The following is an 11057-nucleotide window of genomic DNA, read 5'->3' on the forward strand; positions in this document are numbered from 1 at the left end:
ATCTGACAAAGCTCAAGGAATTCACGGTGGCTGAGGAAGCACATGCCAGAGTCACCTCCAGACTGATGGCTGTGACAGTGACCAGTGAGGGACACGCTGCCAATCCTGCAGCTGATGGTCAGGAAAAATTGCATTGTTTGTTCTGTGTTTAACATCTCACTGGGTGAGACCATGGTGGGGGTATGAGAGCACCTTTTGTCTGCACAGCCAATTTGGCTGCCTCTGTTCCCCCCGGGCTCTGCTCACCGGCTGTCTCCGTGGCATGCATATGAGCTCCCTCCTGTCTCTGCTCCAGAGCAAACCAACTGGTTTCTCCCAAGGAGAAACCTCCACACGACTGACAGAGCTTTTTTTCAGGGTTGCACAAAGAAGCCTGGCATGAGCTGGACCAGACTCTACCCTGGAGGTCCTCCATCCCACTGTCCTCCATGCTGAGCTGTAAAACCCAAAATGCCTTCAGATTCTGCTAAAAACCATCATGCTGGCAGGCTGCCACTCAGTCCTTTCACCACTTAGAGAATTTCAAATGTAAAAGAAGTGTCCAATGCAATAGTTCTTGACCTGGGGTCTGTGGGGCTCTGCAGGCAGCTCAGAGGAGACCCAGGCCAAGTGCTGCACAGCATGAAGGTAACCACTGCCCTTCAGGGAGGCTGGTCCTTAGTGGTGTGGACACAAGCCAGCCTGTAGCAAAGAGCAATGGTTAATGGTGCCTCCCAGGCATTTTCCACAACAGCAGCAGACACGTAGCCAAGTAGCCAACACTCAGCATTTCCTTTCTTCTCCCTAAGACTATTTCTGGACCTTACAAACCTCTTCTTCCCCATGGCTCAGTGCTCTGGCAGCAAAGCAGTGAGGACTCCCTGGGGTGGCAGAAGTGGGTGACACACAAATGTGTGATGTACCAGGTCTGTGAGATCTCCAGAAGCAGGATGAGGACACCAAGCGTGGGGAGCCCAGAGTGAGGGAATCACTGAGCCTGTGAAGGAACAAAAAAAAATTAGAGATATTTCTGGGAGAAAGCCCAGAAATTAATACCAACCCTACTCCGCTTTGGAAGGAATCTCCTGAAGCATACAAGAAATCTGGCAATTTACATTAAATAGTTGAAAAGAAAAAATTGAGATTTTTTTAGTGTAGTAAAAACTGAATTCACAGATTTAGTGAGAAAGGGGGAGTGAAAGGGTCCTATTACTCAATAATAACCTTGGTGCAGCTACCACCAATACCTTGCATAGCTGTCCTCCTCAGCAAACCAGTGGCAAAACTGGGAGCTTAACTCTTAAGGGCATTGTCCCTGGTTGTCTGCCTCGTTCCTCAGCAAATAAACATTCTCAATTTCTCATGTATATTTACCTCATAGTACATATATAATATTTCTAACCAGACATCTGTCTATACTTGGCTTGTTCCCTTCTCCATTTAACCACACACCTGAGAAGAATCATGAAGCCAATTGCCCATCTCCAGCAGAAAAAGCATTTATAGAAAAACATTCCAGTGTGCCTCTGCAGAATGAACATGTGAACATAGATTTGTAAAAGATGAATGACAAAGGACCTGGCAGGCCTCCATGAATAAGCCATACAGAACCTCAAGACCCAGCTGTCAGGTCAGTGTGCTTTATTTTAGCTTACCACAATTTTTAGAAATTATGTGGTATTTTTACAACCCTCATTTCCCAGTTTTTCTGGAATTTTTGAGATGCTTTTATACAAGACCACTACTGTGAAAATGTTTGCTCACCTCCAGATAAAAAAACCCAAAACATTAGCTTCATAAGGTTTTTCAATTTCAGTACCCAAACCCAATGGCCCTTCCTGAAAATTTTGGCTGTGGAAACTGTACCAGGGCTGGGAGACAGGGGCCATAAAACACTGTGCTCTTCACACAAGTACAGCAGGAGACCAAAAAGGGGCTGGTTTCTCAAGCAGGGCAGCAGATTTTTTAAACAATCCAGAAATACTCTGTTAAATTCAGCAAGTGTGATTAAGATGGGTGGAAGTTCACTTTGACCACTTTGGTCTCTTTCACTTGCTGTGCTGTCTCAGGATTCTTTGGAGAAGGCAGTCCCCCTCCAAAGAATTTTGTAAATTTATAGAGCCAAGTGACAGGGAGCTGGACTTGATCAGGTGATGCTGGAAAGGCTGGACAAGCTTTTTATGTCTTGTTTCATGCAAATTTTGGGTTGGCTGGGGTGATATCAGTGGCTTTGCTGGCATGATCTCTGAAACTAAATACCCTGTGGTTTCCTGGTCACTCTTATACTTCTTCAGCATCTGTAGCAGGAACTCATCAGCTGCAACCTTGGCTGTTTGAACAGAAGTCTCCCCTGTGCAGTCTGTTATTAAATTCTCTTATGTCTTTATTAGATATTAGATGTGATGAAAGAAGGTGACATCTCCAGGGAAATCTTGCTTGAGGTGTGGGGGTGGGATTTTAATGGACTGGGGAAGACAGGAAGTCTACAAGTGTAATGATCCTGTAATGTCCCCATGTGAGTATGAGCATCCAGATATCTTTTTATCTTTTTTATTCCACAAACAAAAAGCACTTGAGATGTATATAAACAAGGTACTTAGCTCTTCCCCTACTCAATATGTCTTGCTTCTGTTTTAAAGATGGCCTTGATGTCTTTTTGTTTTTCTTATTATTTTTCCATTCTGCAATCTGCATCCCTTCTATCTCACACATTGGTACAACAGATGAGTTCTCCTTTCCATGTGACAGTTTCATTTCAGAGAAAAATGGAAAAATCCCTGAAGAATCAGCATTTTACAAACTTGTTGATCAAATAGGAGAGGGAAGGATGGATGCAGATTGCAGGACTAAACCCTGAGAAGCCAGTGTGCCAGGAACACATTGGAGGCCTGCCTGAGGTAGGATTGAAAAGAACATGGTTTGAATTATTTAAAAGCAGGTGCTTAAAAGTCCCCATGCCTCCCGGTGTGCCCTGCATGTGTGCACATGTCCTGCTCCTTCCTCCTTACCAACAGGCATCTTGTGAGGGTCTGCAGACATAGTTATGATACCAGCAGTATTCATGAAGGTCAGTTTTGTTACCAAAACCCTTCCTTTGTTTCACTGTGGATGCAAGCTCCCCCCCATGCTGATGGAGATCCTGTGAAGCTCGTCCCAGGTAGCTCCTGCCCTCCCACCCCTCTGCTCTGGATCCCAGGAGCACCATGGCCACACTGTGTGGGAAAAGCAGCTGTACAGCAGAAGGGCTGTTGATGTAGCCTTCTCCTTGATGCATCCTTGCACTATGGCCTGGAAGGTGCCATTGGGATGAACATTGGGCAACAACCCTTATTCTTAAAAGTCTGGGATGTATTTGAGAATTAAAGTGAATTAAAACACCCTGGAAGTTTAACACGGGTTTTTCTTTTATTAAATTTCAAGGGGACCAGAGGAATTTAAAAAAAGAAATATTAAAGACCTCTTTAAAGTAATTTTTAGCTGTTAATTAATTGGAAGTTTGTGGAAGTTTGTGGCTATTTCTAATCAGGAATGCATTCTGCCATGCAAATGCTGCAGCCTGATGAAGGACATGCTCTGTCTTCTGACAGGAAAAAGGATCTTCCCTGCCAGTGGAACCCAAAGTTGCATGGGATGAGGACAAGAGAAGCTCATGTGCTCCTGGATCCCAGCTTGCACCATCTTGCCACAGTTTCAGGTCTGGCTCAGTTTGCTCTTTGTAACAGCTTTCTCTTGTATCTCTCTGTCCCGGTGGACACAGCTGGATGCCACACACCTCCCCCTTTTTTGGGAAAGCAAACTGAAGGGCAGTGTGCTCCCAGGATGTATCTGCATTGCAGCTGCATTATTAGCTGGCACTCGGGCTCCTCTGAGCTCCGGGGTCAGATGCAGCTGCACAAAAACCTGCGTCTTTACGAGGAAGGTGTGTTGTTGTTGGCCAGCTGGGCTGTGTTTCTTGGATTGCCTCAAAAATAGTTTTCTGCTTTAACAGACTTGAGTGGCTGATGATCTTAACATTTGCTCTAATTGCTGTCTAACCTCAGAGCTGGTTTTATACATGTAGCCATAGGAGTCACAAAGAAAATACCAGAATCTAAATAATAATTAAAAAAAAAATCCAAAGCCTTTATGTGTACAAGGAGAGATTTCAGTACATGCAGAGATTTTTAGGCTCTGACTTTAAAACAGTGTAATCACAGAAACAACAAAACTGGCCATCAGAGTAAGAGAGCTGGTGTCCTGCATACCAGAATCACAGAGTGGTTTGGGTTGGAAGGGACCTAAAGATCATCTGCCATGGGAAGGGATGCCACCTGCTAGCCAGGGCTGATCAAAGCCCCATCCAGCCTGGCCTTGAACACTTCCAGGCATGGGGCATCCAGAGCTTCTCTAGGATAGAAAGCAAGCAGACTGCAAATTACTTCTTAATGTATTGGAGACCCGTTTGTTAATCTCAGATAAATCTTAGTTCAGATTTTTGTATTGTTACGGTTCATTATTATCATGATAAGGAACTGATGTAAGACTTCTGCAAACAGATACTACTAGACCCTAAAATATTTTATCTGTTTTGTCCCAAAAAGGCAAGTGAGCAGCTCTGATGAGGTGGCTGCTGTTATAACCCAGCAGAGAACCATATGAAGACAAGTTTTCATGGGCTGTCCAGGTTGCAGGTAAGATGATGACCAAAATCTAGGTAATATATAACTGTAAATTTAAGATTTTGCTTTAAGGAAACCTGTATGCCCAGAAGATTTTCTGAGGAACCAAAGAAACCCAACTACAAAAAAAAATCATAGATGCTCCATGGTGACATAATTGTGTGACTTAGCAGCAGGGTTCCCACAGGCAATAAGGAATGCATCCAAGTCAACCCATTATTTATTGCTGGAAACCCATGGACAGAGAGAGACTTGTGCTTCTGCAAACAACCCTTTAGCACAGGCAGCTCAGCAAATCTCTTGTCTTCCAGGAAATCACTCTTGTGTTACATCAAACCCGCTTCCTTATTCCCCACACACAAATCAAGAAGATCAAGGAGGATGAACAGGGCATTGCTGTCCATCAGAGCAGAGTCTGTGCCTGCTGGGGCTGAGCTGATCCTGCCCTTTGGGGAAGCAGAGGAGTTCAGGTTGATCTCAGCCTGGCTTGCATGCTTATGCAATGCAACATATGTGTGTTCAAATCCCTTGTCCTCACAGTAAAGAATTTCTTCCTGACACCTAATCTAAACCTGCCTTTTATCAGTCTGAAGCTATACCCCTTGTCTTGTCACTACATGCTCTAGTCAAAAGTTCCTTTCCAGCAAAGTTTCCTTTGACAGACTTTTTAATATCTTGGGAATATGTATCATTATTTGCAAACTATTTTCACTGAGAAATGACTGAGGACCTCTGGATACAGTTACTCTCTAAAATCATGACACTTTTGAGCCATCACCACCTCCATCCCAATTGTAACTCAGCTGTCCTGCAGTGGCTAAATACAAACAGGAATTAAAATGCTGGGACTGGGGGTATCTTTTGTGTATTTTGGCTTATTTTTAGTTGTTTGGGCTTTTTTTTAAAATTCCCACTGTGAAGCTTTATGACTTTCTGTCTTTGAGTTTAAACTAATGCTGAGGAATTCATTCGGTGAATGGTGCTAAATATTTGTTCAGGATGGGAACCTCTGGCCTTACTTCAGCTGAAAGATTTTCTTCTGTGCACTCCTGACTGGCAGAGTTTTTCTCTCCCTTTGTAAAAAGCAGATTTTCATGCTGTTGTTTCAATGAGGCTTGAAGATTTTACACCCCTGGGGCCATTGTGTAGCTGCTGGAGCTTTGCTCCTCTGACCAACTTTCTTTTCTTAGAGGTTATTAATACTTTCTTCATTAGTAATTTAACATTGCAAAGTGAAAACTGCTTGTATCAGCCATGGACTAACTGGAGATAAGTTAGTGAATGTAAAACATAATCATGTCATGATGATGAGCAGGTAGCAAGTGCCTGCTCTCTGCTCTCCCACAAGAAGTTGCAGGTTGTCCAGCTTTTTATCAGCCTGATTTATAAAGTGTAAGCCCCAAAAGTCCTTCATCATTGCATTTAAAATCCTTTTTCAGGTGTTTCTTCCTTTTTTTCTTTGTCATCCAACAGCTTCCCCTGATCTGAGTCTGTGAAAGTGTTAATAAGGTGGCATGTAAAGGTGCCCAAGGCTTTAGAGAGAGCTTTCTTCCTACCCCTAAGATGCCAGCCTCATCCTGGGGGAAAACTGTCTTTTTTTCTGCTTCCCCTGGTCTTTGTTTAGCCTTCATGGGCTCACCAAAACCCAGTGGGGATGGGCTCCTACCCACAGCCCATCACCTGGCAGAGCCTCTGCCAAATCTGGGGGTACAACAGGCCAGAGTGAGCAAGGGTTTGCAGCCCACCCCTTGTGCATCTGCTGTTCTGGTAGATCACATTCAGTGCAATGTCTGCAACACCACAGCAAGCACCCACACCTTTCAGCAGAGCTGCCTCATTAAGCCTAAGAACACTAATTGTTCAGGCTGAGTCAAGAGGATAAAGCACCCTTTTGCTTGGGAATCATAGAAATGTTGCACTCTAGGGCTGTGCAAGCTGAGAACTGTGTAAACAGAACAGATAAATTATTCCCCAAGTTACAAACGGGCTCAGAAGTAAAGTTACAGCCAACCTTTGCATTAGTTGGGAACAGCTGCATACAGCATAGCCTCCAAATTTCCATAGAAACTTGGATCAGCCATAGATTATCTTCATTTTTAAATGTTTTAATTATTATACTATAACACTGTTGTGTGGGGATTGCAATACTAAAAAAGCTAGGGCTACATGGAAACCACATTTTAAAAGCAGTTTCCCTGGACCATATTTTAAGAAAAGCAAAGCTAGGTTAGGATTAAGACTTATGGTTTCTGATAGATTCCATTTTTTTCTATGCTACTGCATGCACTCTTTTAAATAAATAAACTCCCACCAAGCTTGCCACTCCAGTGGGACTGGATTGAACTTCCCAGGCATGCATGAATTATAAAGTCAGCTATATGTTCCTGTGGAGAAGAATTACTTGCAGAAACCCTCTCCCGATGCACGTAGGCTGCGCTGGTCACTTGACAAGTAAAGCCCGGCTGCGTGCGGGTGTTTGGAGCTGGGGCCGCGCCCCGACGGAACCGGCCCCGCATTGCCCCACACGGACGTGTCGCTCCCCGCGTGTCGCAACCTCCGCGCTGTGGCCAAGGAGGAGCCGGCCCTGCAGATTGCACAAGGGGATGTCAGGATGTGGCTTCTGCGTGCTCCGGCGCCGCTGTTTACAAGAGCAGGTACCCGAGTGGAAGCGGAGTCCGGCAGGCGGCCCCGGGAGCTGTGGTCAGATCAAAGCCTTTCCCACGGGATGGTCCCGGTGCGGCGGCAGCGTGCCTGGCATGGCAGCGCTGAGCTTGTCACCGTGTCTGTGCCATCCCTCTGCCCGTGCAGAGCTTGCCTCAGCTCCGGGAAAGCAGCCTGAGGATCCGTGCTGCGGGAGCAGCGATGCTGGATCCACAGGTGTATGTCGGTTGTCCCAGCGTGTGGACAAGGGTGTGAAGCTGCCCCGTGCAGCTCAGAGCCTGCCCACAGCCTGCGGAGCGGGGCCCAGCACCGTGGGTCCAGCAGTGCCACCAGCACTGCCCTGCCAATGCTCAGCCCCTGCCAATGCTCAGCCCCTGCCAATGCTCAGCCCCTGCCAGGCTCCTCTCCCTGCTCTTTCCCTGCCTGTCTCCCTGAGATGCAAGGCCTTAAGAACCAAACCTACCTGTGTGCTCAGTGAAATGTCCCTTAAATAACAAATCTCCTAGGACAGAGTTTGTCAAGTCACTCAGATGGGGTGAAACTTTTTGCCCTTTGGCAGGGAAAGGTTTGCTTGCTTTTCCATGTGAGGCAGGTGTGCAAAAGAGGAGCTGAGCACCAAACCTGTTGCTTCTTACAGGTTTTGGGCCAGCCATGTGTTTTATGTATTTTTTCCTGTAAAAGTGCTGTGTTTTGCTGTCCTGCGCCAAGAGGAGCAGAGATGCCAGCAGGTAGAGGATGGTGCAGCCCAGTGCTCACACAACATTCTCTCAAGGTTTAAGTCAATGGAAGGTATTTGCCCAAGCCCAGCAAACTGTGAATCAGAAAACAGCTCCTAACAAAACAGAAATCCTCCTTGCTCATGCTTTGCTAGTCATCAGTCGAGGCAGAGTGATGAAATACTCAGCCCTTCTCACCCTGATAAGTGCTTTATTTTTAGACTACCTTTAGCATTGCCTCAGCAGCTGGTCCTGCAGGCTGGGCTGTCGCCTCTGGCTCCTGATGCAGACCCTGCTGTTGGTGTGTGCTGGACTGTCACCAAGCCCTCCCAGCTCTTAATTTACACTCCAGGACAAATGTCACTGCAAAACATTTGCTTTGTTGTGCCTTCATCTCCTTCTCACCTTCTGCTGCCGTGCTACATCATGCCCTAACTGTTTCTGGTCAGCTCAGCAAAACACATCCTATGTCTTCACGTTTCTCCAATTCCTTCCAGCAAACTGAATATTTTAGGGCACTTCAGGGTAATTTGTTGAGACAAGAAAATGCCTGTCAGGGTGCTGTTGTGTGCAGAGGCAGCCGCGTGTGCGGTGCCCTCCGGCTCTGCCTGTGGTGACAGAAACCAGCTGGCCACGTGTGCCTGGCTGACAAGGCTCTGGGGGAATGCCTGGGTGTCTGCTCTGGGTATCCCAGGAGATCCCAGCATGTCCAGGGCTCTCATCAGCACATGTTGACTGCTCCCCAAAGCTGCTGCCAGCACAAGCCGCCTTCTCCAGCTTCAAAATTTTAGAGGTTTTTGAGCAGAGGTGCAAGAACAACACCAGGGATGGGAAACAGGACCAGTGTTTTATTCTGCTTGGAAATGCTGATGTGTTGGGAAAAGAATTCTCTTGAAGAAATGCTTTGAATTGGACAAAATTTAAATAAACTCAAATTGCTCCAGATTTCTCTATATTTTGGAATGTTTTGGTTCAATGTCTTTCAGTTTTATAGAAAAAGATAATTTATGATTTTTTAAAGGCCTACATCAGATTTCATAGACACCAAACACTTTGATCTACCTCATGTGAAGCAATTTTGGAATTGCAGTCCATGACAAATTTATTACCTGCTTCGAAGTAGAACACAAATTCCAAAATTGCAGATTTTTTCCCATAAAACAAAAACCCCCACCCATATTCCTCACTAGCTCTCTCACTCACTCATTCTGAGTGAAATATGTAGCTCAGTTCCCTGCAGAAACACAGAGCAGTATTTATGACCCAAGTGGTCCCTTTTGCCCTGTCTCAGCCTGCTGGGTTTTCAGGTGGGATTTCTTAGAGGCGTCAGGTTGACTGACCATGTGCTGGGCAGATGGTTTGCACCAGGGCAATAAATCAGAGGGGTTTGGGACTCAGCAGATTTCCTGTGCCTGCTCTTGGTGCAGCCTGTATCCACCTCCTGGCATTCCCAGATGGCAAGGCAATCCCTGTTCATTCGCTGCTTCTTGATTTCTGCTGATGTTTAAGGGTGTTTTGTGGTCTGTGCCAGCCTGTGGAATTCCCTAAGCAGCAGAAAACTACCTCAAATCCACCCAGACAAACTTTCCCAATAGAAACAAAGAGATTTCTCTGGAGTGATACCTTAAAAGTGTTTAGTCACAGCATCTTCATTAAGCACAGGTGAACAGAGCAACTCCACCTTGTAAAGCACTCTGGTTTTCTCCCAGGAGCTTTTCCCTCTTCCTCTGCTATAGCTGGCCTTCCTCCACCCTCTCCTTTGCTGGTAATTAGATGTCAGACTGCAAAGCTGCTGGCAGTCGGGCTCTCAGCTGCCTCGCTGCGCACCGTGCACACTGGGAATAGTTGTTGTTGTTGTTGTTGTTGTTGTTGTTGTTGTTGTTGTTGTTATTATTATTATTATTATTATTATTATTATTATTATTATTATCATTATTATCATTATTATTGTTGTTGTTGCATCTTGAGGGCTCAGACATTGTGGCAGGTGTTTTGCAGACGTGTCAGAAAATGTAAATCTTTCCCCTATGGATGTGCAATCAAAACCAAGCTCCAACAAGCGCGAGGCAACATTAGAAGGGAGGGCTGGTGTTAGGGATGGGCAGCCAAGCTGACCACCACTGGTTACTCTTTGAAGCATGGGATAAGGCTGATAAGTGCAAACATCTCCATAAAAATGTAGCTAAGTATTTGAAAATCCTAGGCCAGTTACAACCTTTATTTATGTTTTTCAGCTGTACTGTTTTGAAAGGCTTTGAAGTCCTTGTTTGCTGAAGTCACTTGGGCAACCAAAGTCCCAGTGACTTTCATGGAGATGGGAACTCCTGGATTCCCCTTCATCTAAAGATTCCTGAATATAGCATCTGGAGTCAAATATTTCTGAGGTAAGATATTTAAGGGAGGAAGAGAGTGAGGGTGATGCATCTAAAAACACCCACAAAACTTTATCTCAAAATGTCCATTTATATGGCATTGTGACTTTTTTCAAAGATGATGCTGCTAAGTACTTTTTACCAGTAAAATGCGAGTTTATGTGACTAATTTAATGATTTTGATGCTTCAGATGTGTTAACATTTCAGCCTGGACAGGCCTATTCTCAGTTTATGTCTTTAAAGGTATTTGGGGGAAAGATAGCCAGGTTTAGCTGTTTGTGAATGTCTAAGGACAATGTTCATTAACACAGCATCTTCAATCAGCCACTGTGTTGTGTCCCTGTGATTCTGCAATGCCAGTGTGCCAGAAACACCTGTCAGTGTCCTGGAAGGATGACCAGGAAGGGGAACCCCACACAAGGATGCAGCTGAACAAGAACCAAGGTACTTCCTAAGCATGAGCTGTACTCTCTTACAGAGATCAATGTTAATGTGTGGACAGGCAAAAAAATAAAAACAAAACCCCAAAGAACAAAAAAACAAACAAGAACAAAAATATCTTTGGAAAAATCACCATTCAGGGTCTGCCTTGGATTTTCATTGTCCTTTTTTTATGAGGGGAATTCTTTGTGCATGTCCTCTTCAAGCATTGGTGCCTGAGACCTGACAG

At 45.1% G+C, this 11057-nt stretch overlaps 1 long non-coding RNA gene across 1 annotated transcript; it reads left to right on the forward strand.

Annotated features, from left to right (window-relative positions):
* The first annotated feature begins 3608 nt into the window (after nucleotides 1-3608).
* On the forward strand, nucleotides 3609-10392 carry LOC143693854 (uncharacterized). The gene is made up of 3 exons (XR_013181838.1): nucleotides 3609-3673; nucleotides 4560-4649; nucleotides 10249-10392. It is a non-coding gene; the product is annotated as an uncharacterized LOC143693854 (long non-coding RNA).
* The last annotated feature ends 665 nt before the right edge of the window (nucleotides 10393-11057 follow it).

Source organism: Agelaius phoeniceus, chromosome 4 (assembly GCF_051311805.1).
Source record: "Agelaius phoeniceus isolate bAgePho1 chromosome 4, bAgePho1.hap1, whole genome shotgun sequence".
NCBI classification, from domain to species: Eukaryota; Metazoa; Chordata; class Aves; order Passeriformes; family Icteridae; genus Agelaius; species Agelaius phoeniceus.